The 11,688-nt window shown below is 44.9% G+C and overlaps 1 long non-coding RNA gene across 5 annotated transcripts; it reads left to right on the forward strand.

Moving 5' to 3' along the window:
• Positions 1 to 6,613: 6,613 nt before the first annotated feature.
• LOC123119814 (uncharacterized) lies at positions 6,614 to 11,125 on the forward strand. 5 transcript variants are annotated; one of them, XR_006458926.1, is made up of 8 exons: positions 6,616 to 7,329; positions 7,547 to 7,981; positions 8,075 to 8,198; positions 8,865 to 9,019; positions 9,143 to 9,236; positions 9,699 to 9,870; positions 10,402 to 10,610; positions 10,715 to 11,125. It is a non-coding gene; the product is annotated as an uncharacterized lncRNA (long non-coding RNA). The 5 variants fall into 5 exon arrangements; XR_006458925.1 differs by having other exon boundaries at positions 6,614 to 7,336; positions 9,143 to 9,870; XR_006458927.1 differs by having other exon boundaries at positions 6,614 to 7,329; positions 8,712 to 9,019; positions 9,143 to 9,870.
• Positions 11,126 to 11,688: the final 563 nt, after the last annotated feature.

Genomic DNA, 11,688 nt, shown 5'->3' on the forward strand with positions numbered 1-11,688 from the left:
GTTTTGGTCTCACCAAAATGAGTGATTGGTCCCACCGAGTTTGCCTGACCAACTCTTTGTTTGCCTATTACTGAAATCGGTCTCACCGAGTTGAAGTAATCGGTCAAACGGAGATCAAGTTTTGCCCTAACCCTAGCGCATCGGTCTCATCGAGTTGATCATGTCGGTCCAACCGAAAAGCCTAACATTCACATTTTGAACCAGATCGGTCTCACCGAGTTTCACTATTCGGTCCCACTGAGTTTGGTAAATTGTGTGTAACAACTAGATTTTGTGTGGAGGCTATAAGTACCCCTCCACCCTCCTCTCCATTTGAGAGAGAGCCATCAGAACTTTCCTACACTTCCAGCATTCATTTTCTGAGAGAGAACTACCTACTCATGTGTTGAGACCAAGACATTCCAATCCAACCACAAGAATCTTGATCTCTAGCCTTCCCCAAGTTGCTTTCCACTCAAATCATCTTTCCACCATAGCCAAATCTGTGAGAGAGAGTTGAGTGTTGGGGAGACTATCATTTATAGCACAAGAGCAAGGAGTTCATCATCAACACACCATCTATTACCTTTTGGAGAGTGGTGTCTCCCAGATTGGTTAGGTGTCACTTCAAAGCCTCCGTCAAGATTGTGGAGTTGAACCAAGGAGTTTGTAATGGCAGGGATATCGCCTACTTCGTGATGATCTACCCAAGTGAGGCAAGTCCTTCGTGGGCGATGGCCATGGTGGGATAGACAAGGTTGCTTCTTCATGGACCCTTCGTGGGTGGAGCCCTCCGTGGACTCGCGAAACCGTTACCCTTCGTGGGTTGAAGTCTCCATCAACGTGGATGTACGATAGCACCACCTATCGGAACCACGCCAAAAATCTTCGTGTCTACATTGTGTTTGCTCCCTCCAAACTCCTCCCCTTTACCTTCATATGCAATGGTTTACATTCCGCTGCTATACTCTTAGAATTGCATGTGTAGGTTCATTGCTTGACTTGTGTTAAGTTGCTAAAATCTGCCAAGACTTAAAATTGGGAAAAGGCTAGATTTTTATTTGGTCAAGTAGTCTAATCACCCCCCTCTAGACATACTTTTGATCCTACAGCAGTGCATTGTCGTGTACAAAGGGAAGGTTCCGGGAGCGTACGACGAGTGGCCTGAGTGTCAGGCGCAAGTGGAGGGGGTCTCGGGCGCCAGCCATAAAGGCTTCAAAAGCAGACAAGAAGCAGAAGCTAGTTACTTGAGGTTCACGCTAGCGCGAGAGAGGACTCATAACCACCGCCTCATCTACTGCATAGTTCCTCTCTCACTAATAGTGACAGCTCTTCTCACGTATATCATTCTTTAGATGGATGACGATGTAGTTGCAAGTATTCGAGACTTGTATCACTATTTCCGAGATGATAACAAGAGACCACTTTGTGTTGGATGATGATTATGATGATGACATGATTTGATGAGACTATTTGTATGTATATGTTATGGTTACATTTGTGGTCTCGCAGCCATTTGTATGTGTATGATGATGAGATTTGCATGTGCTAAAGATTATTGTATAAAGCTTGTTCAAATACAAACAAATATGCAGAAAATAAATCAGAAACTAATAAAATTAGCATTAGAGAGGGGAGTAAAGTTAGCACCATCGCGCCCTTACCAGTAGCGCGGCTTAATACAAAGTGGTACAGCTATTAGCAGTAGCGCGCTACTGTAAAGCTCACTACTGCTACGCATGTATAGTAGTAGCGCGGGCCAACACGCGCTACTACTACATGTTAGCTGTAGCACCGTATCAGTAGCGCGGGTGCCCGCGCTACTGATATACCTAATACCCGCGCTACTGCTAGGCTTTTCCCTAGTAGTGAGTCTTCAGCTTTTGCCAATATGTGCCCTTAGCATTTTGAGGGGTCCACATTTCTAGTCCATGCCATGCCATCCATTGAATTTCCTGAAATATTTATCTTGAATGGATATTAGTTCAATGAGCTATATGTTGTTATGAATTACCAAGACCACCTGGGGATTAGTTGCACTTTCACTCGTTTGTATTCGAGCTGATGTATTTGAGCCCTCGAGCCCCCTGGCTTGTAATATAAAGCTTGTTATATCTTAATTTGTGTTTAGAGTTGTGTTGTGATATCTTCTCGTGAGTCCCTCATCTTGATCGTACACATTTGCCTGTATGATTGAATGGGGGCGTCACAAAAGACCTCAACATCATGATAGCAAGACGCATCGTCGGAATCCCGGTGCACAAGACATTCGTCAAAGGTAAAACAAGTCAAGCAAGACCACCGGCGTGTTGACAATCCTGATAAGAGCCACACATATCTCGTTCTCAGGACACGACTGGATAAGCGACACGTACATGTGAAACCAATATCCTCGAGTTTCCCCGAGGCGTCCCCGCATAGTGCTCTATTTTAAACCAGCATCATCAACACTAGACTACCTACTTATGAGGAATTAAGAATCCATGGGTAGCGCTAACTCCTATGCATTAATCGATTATCAGGATTATTATGTTGGGCAAATATTAGTACCAATGTTGATCCTTGCTGGAAGAGTTTTATTAAAAGGCGAATTATCAAGGGGGGGGGGGACATAAAGCCCGAATGTGTTAGGAGCGCTCATCAAGGAGCATGACACTAGTATATTGGAAACTAGGGCGGCAAGAGTGGAACAAAACACCAATCAAAAGGCCTAGCTTTCCACCCTTTACCAAGTGTATAAATGCATTAATTAAATAAGCAAGATATTATGATATCCCATGACAACCATGATCCAACATGGAACAAACTACGCCTGCAACTAGCAACTCTATAAGAGGGGCTGAGAAAAGCGGTAACATAGCCAAACAACGTTTTGCTAGGATATTGGAGGTTAGAGGCTTATCATTGAAATTGGGAGGCTTGCAAACAAGTAGTAGGTAGCGAGACCAAACGATAGCATCGAGACATCTTGCAAAGCAAAGCTAGTAATAATTTCCTAGGTAATGATCATCTTTCGTAGAATCCCGCTTGGAAGATTATTGAATCCATGAAATAGACGAACAGGACATCCTTGCAACTCCGAAATGGGAACTAACGAGAAGAAGCAAAACAAAAAAAGAAGCAAATGACACAGTAACCAAACATCACATAATGATGTCATGATGCACAAGCAAGTATGATGCATGCATGATTTAAGTATGCATGGCATGGCAAAATGCAACACCCAAATACTACACATTAAGTGAAGCTCAATATGCAATGAGTTGCATATTGACCAAACTCCACGTTCAATTATTTAGTCCAATCCCGTTTATGCTACTCATCAGTATTAAATGTTGTTAAATATGACAAGAGGTGAAGCATAAGTAAACTACCTATCCAGGCAATTTAAATGAGGTCGTAAAAACACATAACAATTCGTAACTATATATATCTATGTGTGTGTGTGTAAGTTGACTAGAAAAATTTATAGAATAACATGGTGCATGTACTTTGCATGTTTAACAACTATAAAGTATGTTTTAGAAATACTACACATTTTAGCATGCCATTTATGCAAATTAATGCAAACACATTTTAACATGGATGAAAGTTGCATATTGTAAAACTAAATGAAATTCTAAGCACTTTGCATATATGATATATTTTATTATGATGCATGGTTGTTTATTTTTTAGCAATTCAAAACAGTGGCATTTCTGTAAATATGCAAATATGGTATAAATGCTAAAACACAGGGAACAGAAAAAAGTTACATAGGTCGGATTGAAGCATAATGCAGTGGTCCAGGAGGATTTGGCCCAAGTGTGCGCTGATGTGTGCATAGAAAGAAAATAAATAGAATATAGGAACAAAAGGGGCGAGTCTGGGATTCGAACCCTAGATCCCCTCGAAGTGTGCATGCATGACTAACCAGCGAGCTGCCCGTGTGATATCGATACAGAGACCAAGCAACACAATATGAACTATGCATAAAAAGGTCGAGCTTTAGCCATGGATGCGCCGAGAATGCTCACGACAACATCGAGCGAAAGCAGCAACGATTGCTGCTGCTAGGCGTTGGCAGACATGCGGAAAAGGGTGTGCCTGCACTGGTGCATGGGTGGGGGTGTGGGTGCCACGGAATAGAGCATCAACTCAGTTCAAAATCGCCCATGGCGATAGCACAACAGCCGCGGCTCGAACATGACGGGATCGATGGCATGCAGGACAAATTTGGGCAGCATGGATTCACGGCTGCGATGGATGAATCAAACCAAAGGGACTGGGAGGAGCGGGTGCTCACCAGGGGCTCGAGGGATACGACGAGGAGGCCGGGGAGGCGACGAAGAGGGAGAGGCGACACACTGACCGGTGGAGAGGTTCGGGACGAAGACGATGTCGGCTACGTAGTGGAGGCGACCTAGGGCGGGGAAGACGTTTGAATGAACATAGTCGATGTCGAGGAAGAAGATGGGCATTCCAAAGAGGAACGTGGTGGCCTCTGACCACACAAGAAAAGGCGAAGCTCTCGGTGGTGCTCTTTGTCTCTCTGTTCCATGAGGAAGAAGATGAAACAGAAGGAAGGGAGAGAGCTGGCAGCACGAGGAGGGAATGGACAAGGCTAGGGCTGCTGGGGGCTCTTGGTAAGTGGAAATAGGTAAGAAGAAATTTACATATCATGCTGAAATTTACGGTTACTTGTTACTATGGAAAACAATCCTTTGACGGGTTTGTTCGGGGTATCTTCACCTCGACCAGAAACACAAATAATTGCCCCTCAACATACTGGCCCTACTAAAAATATTGGTTATGCAATTCCTTCGGATATGATAGAGAAACTGCTAACTAATCCTTATGCAGGAGATGGAACGAAGCATCCTCATATGCACCTAATCTATGTGTATGAAATTTTTGGATTATTTGAGCTTGCAGGTTTACCCGGAGATGAAGTTAAGAAGAAGGTTTTCCCTTTATCTTTGGGGGGGGGGGGACATTGACGTGGTATAGGCTATGTGATGATATTGGAGCTTGGAACTGGAATCGATTGAAATTGGAATTTCATCAAAAGTTTTATCCTATGCATCTAGTTCATCGTGATCGGAATTATATATATATATATATATATATATATATATATATATATATATATATATATATATATAGGACAGGGCTATTCTGTTACTAGTAACAGAATAGGGAAACGATTGGGCGCGGTGCGCCGGCCGAACTTTGGGCCGGTCGCGTCCACGCGCGCTTCGGCCCAGCCACCCATCAAGCGACACGTAGACACGGGGGCCACCAAACGCTATCCTCTCTGCTTTCTTCAACCTCACGCGAATCTCGCCCCACAACGCATGCATCTCTCGCCTCCCCCGTTGCAGCACGCGAGCAGCTCGCCGTCGGCCATGGATGTAGCTTGGAAGATCGAAGTCCCCGCCGGCCATGGTTGCAGCCCCGCTCGTGTTCCCACCCCCACCCCCACCCCACCCCGTTCTTCCTTGTCCCTCACTTCCTTTCTCCTCCTTCTCAAAACGCCGGGAGGACCGAGGTGCCCGTGCTACAACCATGGCCACGGGGAGGAGCTGCAACCGCGGTACTGGGAGTGTTGCAAACGGCATTTTCCCGTGCTACAACCATGGACACAAAAAGCTACATCCAGTAGATAAAAAAGCTTCAACCAGACAACAAAATACAGGAAAAGTTACAACCGTTTGACAAAAAGCTTCAACTCGCAGTTGAAAAAGCTTCAACCAGAGATTGACAAATCTTCCTCGACGACGGCCATGGCGTCTCTCTGTGATTTCACCCAGGCGCTGCTCAAAACGAAAAAAGTTTCAATCATTTACAGAAAAGCTTCCACCGTAGAGGGGAAAAGCTTCAACCATTGAGAGGAAAGCTACAACCGTGTCAATTTTTTGCTACAACGGCATCTGTTTTTTGCTCGACCAACAGATTTTGCTACATCCGGCATCGTTTTTTGCTACAGCCGGCATCGTTTTTTTGCTGGAACTAGTCAAGTGTCTAGCTTCCACCAAGGAAGAAAATGCTTCAACCGTTTGTGGAAAAGCTTCATCCAGCTAGAGAAAAAGTTTCAAGAGTGGCATGAGGAAAAATCTTCCACCGCGGGAAAAAGCTTCAATGGTGGAAAAAACTTCAAACGGCAATGAAAAAGCTTCAACCGCCAGGAGAAAAAGCTTCAAGCGGTAATGACAAAAAAGCTTCAATCAGGGGAGCCGGGGGAACGACGGTGGCGACGAGGACGGCGGCCGGCGACCGGGAGCGGCAAGGACGGCGACCGGGAGCGGCAAGGACGGCGACCGGGGGCGACGAGGACGGCGACCGGGGGCGAGGACGGCGACCGGGCGGCAACAAGGACGGAGATCGGCAATCGGGGGCAAGGACGGCGACCTGGCGACAATAAGGACGGCGACCGGGGGCGAGGGCCGCGAGCCGACGACGAGGACGGAGACCGGCGACAAGGACGGCCACCAGAGGGGACTAGAGGCGCGGCGACGAGGGCACCGAGCAGGAGCTGCAGATCTAACCCGAGGTAGAAGAAGCACATGACGAATCGTTTTTTTTTACTGCATCCAGTGGCCACGCGGGCTCGCATCCAAAGGCTGGGGCAGGGCCGGCCGAAACTTTCGGCCGGTGCGCCGGCGCCTATTCTGTTACTCTCGCGCCCGAGCCCGTTCCTGTTTCCCCAAAAAAGAGACATCTCCGGTGTGGCCGCTCCGCCTCCACCTCCTCTCCCTGGCTTCGGCCGTCGCCTTGCGCCCCACCTTCTCCCCTGGCTCCGGCCGCCGCGCCGAGCCCCACCGTCTCCCCTGGCTCCGGTCGCCGCCTCGTGCCCCACCTTCTCCCCTAGATCCGACCGTGGCCCGGCGCCCCACCTTCTCCCTGGCTCCGGCCGCCGCCCCGTGCCCCACCTTCTACCCCCGGCTCCGGTCGTCCCCCACGCCTCACCTTCTCCCTCGGCTCCGGCCGTCGCCCCACGCCCCACCTTCTCCCTCGGCTCCAGTCGCCGCCCAATCCCCCACCATCTCGTGCCCCTGGCCGCGCCCCATCCACCATCCCCATCGCCGGCCGCCCCCATCTGCAGCGCGCCTGCCGCCCCCATCCCCAGCGCACCAACCCCCAGGTCGCCACCTGCCTCATCGCGACGCCGCCCACTGCCCTTCCTCCTGGCTTCTCCCAGCCATGTCGAGCGCCTCCTCCCTGCTCCAAGCTCGCTGCAGACTACACAGAGCCGCCAGCCCCCGCCGCCTCCCGTGCTAGTACAACGCCGCCCCTGTACAAGGTTCAAAGAACTTACAGTGAGAAGGAAGGGAGATGCTAAGGTCCGGCAGCTTCCTCGTTGCCATCCTGGTACAGTGTGTGTCCCTTGGTGCATCCTCTGCCATTCATTTTACTAACTAGCAGCAGTATAACCTCCGACTGCACAATTTTTCATATAAGTTCTGAAATTTCTAGAGCTTCAGTCCAACTATGTTGCTTCTGCGATTATCCGTACACAGAAAATCACACTGAAGATTGTTTTGTTCTCTGAACCTAAATGCATTTGTTGCTTCTACGAACATGACAGGCCCCTCAAGACGACCTCTGGTTCGGCCTTTCGTCAACGGAGAAAAGAAGACTGATGTGGTGCTCCTATTGGCTGTACTCTGGAGAAGAGTTAACAGAAAGTTGCAGCAAAGAACAAAAAAGAAGAAAAAAATATAGGGTTGCAATTTAAGGAAGTTGGGAATTAAAAGTTCAAATTGTGCTAATTGTCGCCGAGCCTCGGGTCTATTCATTCCTAAGCTATGTCTTCAGTCAGCAGCGGAGATGCCTGCGGGTACATCGATAGGAGCAGGAGACCCATCAAACTTTGTTAACGGGCAGATAGGAACAACAAGTTAGGTCCGTGCATATCATCATTCTGAGAGTGACAGATTTGTGTTGATTGAATCCACGGTGGCAGTAGAACATTAAGTACCATGGAGTTTTCATTGTGAGCAGGATGCATCGAATACAACAGGTTTCATCTTGCTTGCTATTCCGCTCTACTGAAATCTTATTAACCTGCTGATTTGCTATATTATAAGTTCTCATTATTCAGTTATTCTTCCAGATGAAGTGAAGCGACCTCCCCGGAGAGAAACCGATCGCTGTGCAGCGACGCATCTTGCCGTCGTCGTCGCTTGCGTAGTTCTCTGAATGGATGGATGGATGGGTACAGTTCTCTGAATGTGAAGGTGTTCACTAAGATTCTCAACAAATTCGTACATACATACAGCCCACTAGCAACATATTTATGTGCGTACGTACTTTGCAAGATGGATGGACAGGAACAGTATAGTCTTTAGACAATATAACGAAGGACGTTGTAGTACTTAATTAGTTAAGCTGCTTTTAGCGGAGAATATACTGGTCACCACACAGTAGTATCAACTATAACCAAGTCGCACACACAGCTAGTGATCTATGTGGTTCTAGTGAATTGACATACTATTGCAATTTGCACTAACATACTAAACTAAATGCGATTGAATGTTTTTCATGGATTGATGAACTTTCCTGTTGAGTCCTTATTAACTGAACTCTTTTGTGTATAATTAGAACATACAAGTGTTCTAAGAACTTTGTATCTTGAAATCTGGAATTTATTATAATGCAAACTATATTTTGTGAATTGCAACCTTTTGGTTTGCAAAAAAAATTGTGTGTTTGCAGTTGTACTGCAATTACCTTACATGTATGAACTGCAGGTATTTTGTGAAAATGGAGGAATTTATTACATATTTATAGCTTTGCGTATGGAACCTGGAAGTTTAAGATTGGCAATAGATTCAGTTCTTGCAGTACAAACGTCCTAGAGTTCAGTGACATCTCCAATTGATATAGTTTTCTTGAATCTCCAGTCGATTGTTGCTCAGCTTCCTCGCAATTTACTCAGTCTCGTTTTGCTCCAAAGCGTGCTTCAGTTCAACAAAAAGCTCCAGAAAAGTTCAGAGTTCACAGGAGTCACTTCAGGTTGGCTCTTTTTTATTCGCCAGTTTGGGTAAAGCAGGGAGAGGTAAGCAGGTCACTAGGAAAAATAGTGTTTCTTGGATGATTTTTACATGGCTCAGTGCTCTTTTTCTCTCATGATGGTAGTAGTTTGATTGAACAGAAGCTAATCGTTCGTGTGTGTATGCAGGTGGAGTTCAACTATACAGAAAGGTGATGGTTTCGACTGGGGCTTCCGTGACGATCCGCTGTTGTTCTGATCTCTAGTTTCTATGAACTGATGGGTAAGATTCTCTCTCTCATGCTCTCTCTCCCTCTCTCTCTCTCTCTCTCTCTCTCTCTCTCTCTCCTCATCCTTTGTAGTTTGTGTGAACTGATAGTTTAGACTCGATGAAATCCGCTGTTTGTAGTTTGTGTGTACTGATAGTTGAAACTATGAATTCCATGCTTTGTAGTTTGTATGAACTAATAGTTAAGACTCGATGAACTCCATGCTTTGTAGTTTGTGTGAACTGATAGTTGAGACCTCAAGAGTTGTCCATCTCGACTCGGTGAACTCATAGCTGATAGTTTTGTGAAGTGAAAATTCTTCTTCAAGTTCTTGTGGTATTTAATACTTTGTAAGCTGATAGCTGATACTTTGAGATGGATGTATTATTAGGCTGTGAAAATGATGTCAAATATGTGCAGTTTAATGGATGAGTGTTATCTAGATCCTTTTAATCTGAAGGTAGTATTTTCTATAGACAAGAAATGGGCATTTGGCTCAGTAATCGTCCATTACTAGAGGTATTGTCAGTTGACCATTTTCCAGAACTAGTTTCAATTCGTGGACTACCGGCACTTGCAAAATCCAAGAGGCTGACCATATCAAAGTGCCCAAAGTTGAAGCAAAGGAGATGAGATGCCACAAAAAAGGTACACATGCTAACAGTAGTTTTACCTTCCAGCCTTTACTCCGCTCTCGTCTGAAGTTTCTGAAAGAACATTTGGGAAACAGAAGTTGTAGCTTCTTTCAAAGTTCAAAACGAATAATATATTCAGTTCAACTTGTTCTAGCAAACCATGTGCAAGACACCATAGAATGAAAATGTTGTTGTGTTGCCAGGTCTCCAATTTGTTCAACTACAAATAAATTACATCCGTTCGACTACATATATTACACTAGTTCAACTAAGTGCGTCACACCAATTGACCTACGTTTTACATATGTATCACTTAAGAAAAAACAGTAGATTTTGATGATGCAAGCTTAGTTCTTTTTTCTATTTCCTATAAGTTCAAGTGATCAATTGCTATAAGTTGGCGGGTTGTTTACTCAGGCAGTTAAAAAAAGTGAATTATGTTCATGGCCAGCGAGATGCTCATCATTTGCGGCATCCATTTCTACTGAATTATGTTCATCTCTTTCAGTTCATCTTTGAAATTTGGTCCAATTTCTTTTTGCAGGATGCATAAAAAAAATCAAAGGTAGCAGCTCAAAAAGATGAATATTGGAAGCCCATTGCCAGGCTGCGGATGCGTATGACTTGAATCGGTAGCAGGCCTGTAACCGAATCATTCCGCACCACTTTTCTGTCCGTGTGGCTTGATGTGCAGCCCGCCGGCTCAGTCGTGTACGTCCAGACAAGACACTATGGTGCAATTTAATGCATGAAGTAAGCCCAGCAATTCAGTTTTCATTTTCTGAACTTTTTTAAACTTGCGTCACTTAACTTACTGTTATATTTCTGTATTTAAGAAATACCACCCTTTTCGTTAGTTGCAGTATGTGGATGAACCCATACCTGAAGGCTCTGGGCTCCAACTACAGCAACGGTGTCAAATTCGCCATGGCTGGCTCAACGGTGTCCCGCGGCGTCTCCCAATTCCCTGAACATCCAGGTCGATCCGTTCGTCTACTACAAGCACAGATCCCTAGAGCTCTAAAGTTCCGTATCAGGGTATTTTTTCATCGGTTCTAAAATTCCCAGAGCATCAGTCCAACGACGTATCGGGGTATACTGTGTTGCTCCTGCGAATTTTTGTATGCTTGTATGTAAAAAAAATGGTACAGTTACTGCTTTGATGTGTCGTGGTGTTAATGTTGTTGATGTTCAAAGTTTGTGCAGAGAAAGACTTCAAAAACTCGTGTCGCCGATGGAATGAATTACTAGAAGTTCAAATTTGCTAATATCTACAGTACTGGTAGTTCATTTTGCTACTAATCCCGACTGTCTATAGTTCATTTTGCTAATAAATATTCTTCTACATGTCTTTACGTCGGCCGTAGAACATGTATTCCTTTTGGAAGTTAAGTCAATGTATTTCATCTCTTTGATCGGATTAATGCTTGATTTTGGTGATGGCAATTTTTATCTCTGATATCCTGAAATGAGTCGGTAACATAGAATTATTTTTGCTAGCTTTGAAATTGTAAAAACACAACAAGTTCACAATTTAAAAAGTTGTAAGTTTCAACATGACGTCCTAGATAAGTTTCGGAAAATCTAAAAAAAAAAGATAAGTTTGGGAAAAAAGCTAAAAAAATGAAACCCCACGGAAATTCAAATGGTAAAAGTTCAAGTCGTAAAATGAAAGAAGTCCAGAACATCGTTGTAAAAAATGTTATTAAAAAGAACACAAAACATTTTCTTTAAAAAAATTGTCATGAACTTCAACAATATAAACCATGCAAGTTCGGGGACGATGATATCGTGAACAGTTGAAAAGTTACGAGGAAAATCATACAGAAAA

This window comes from Triticum aestivum, chromosome 5D (assembly GCF_018294505.1).
Source record: "Triticum aestivum cultivar Chinese Spring chromosome 5D, IWGSC CS RefSeq v2.1, whole genome shotgun sequence".
NCBI lineage: Eukaryota > Viridiplantae > Streptophyta > Magnoliopsida > Poales > Poaceae > Triticum > Triticum aestivum.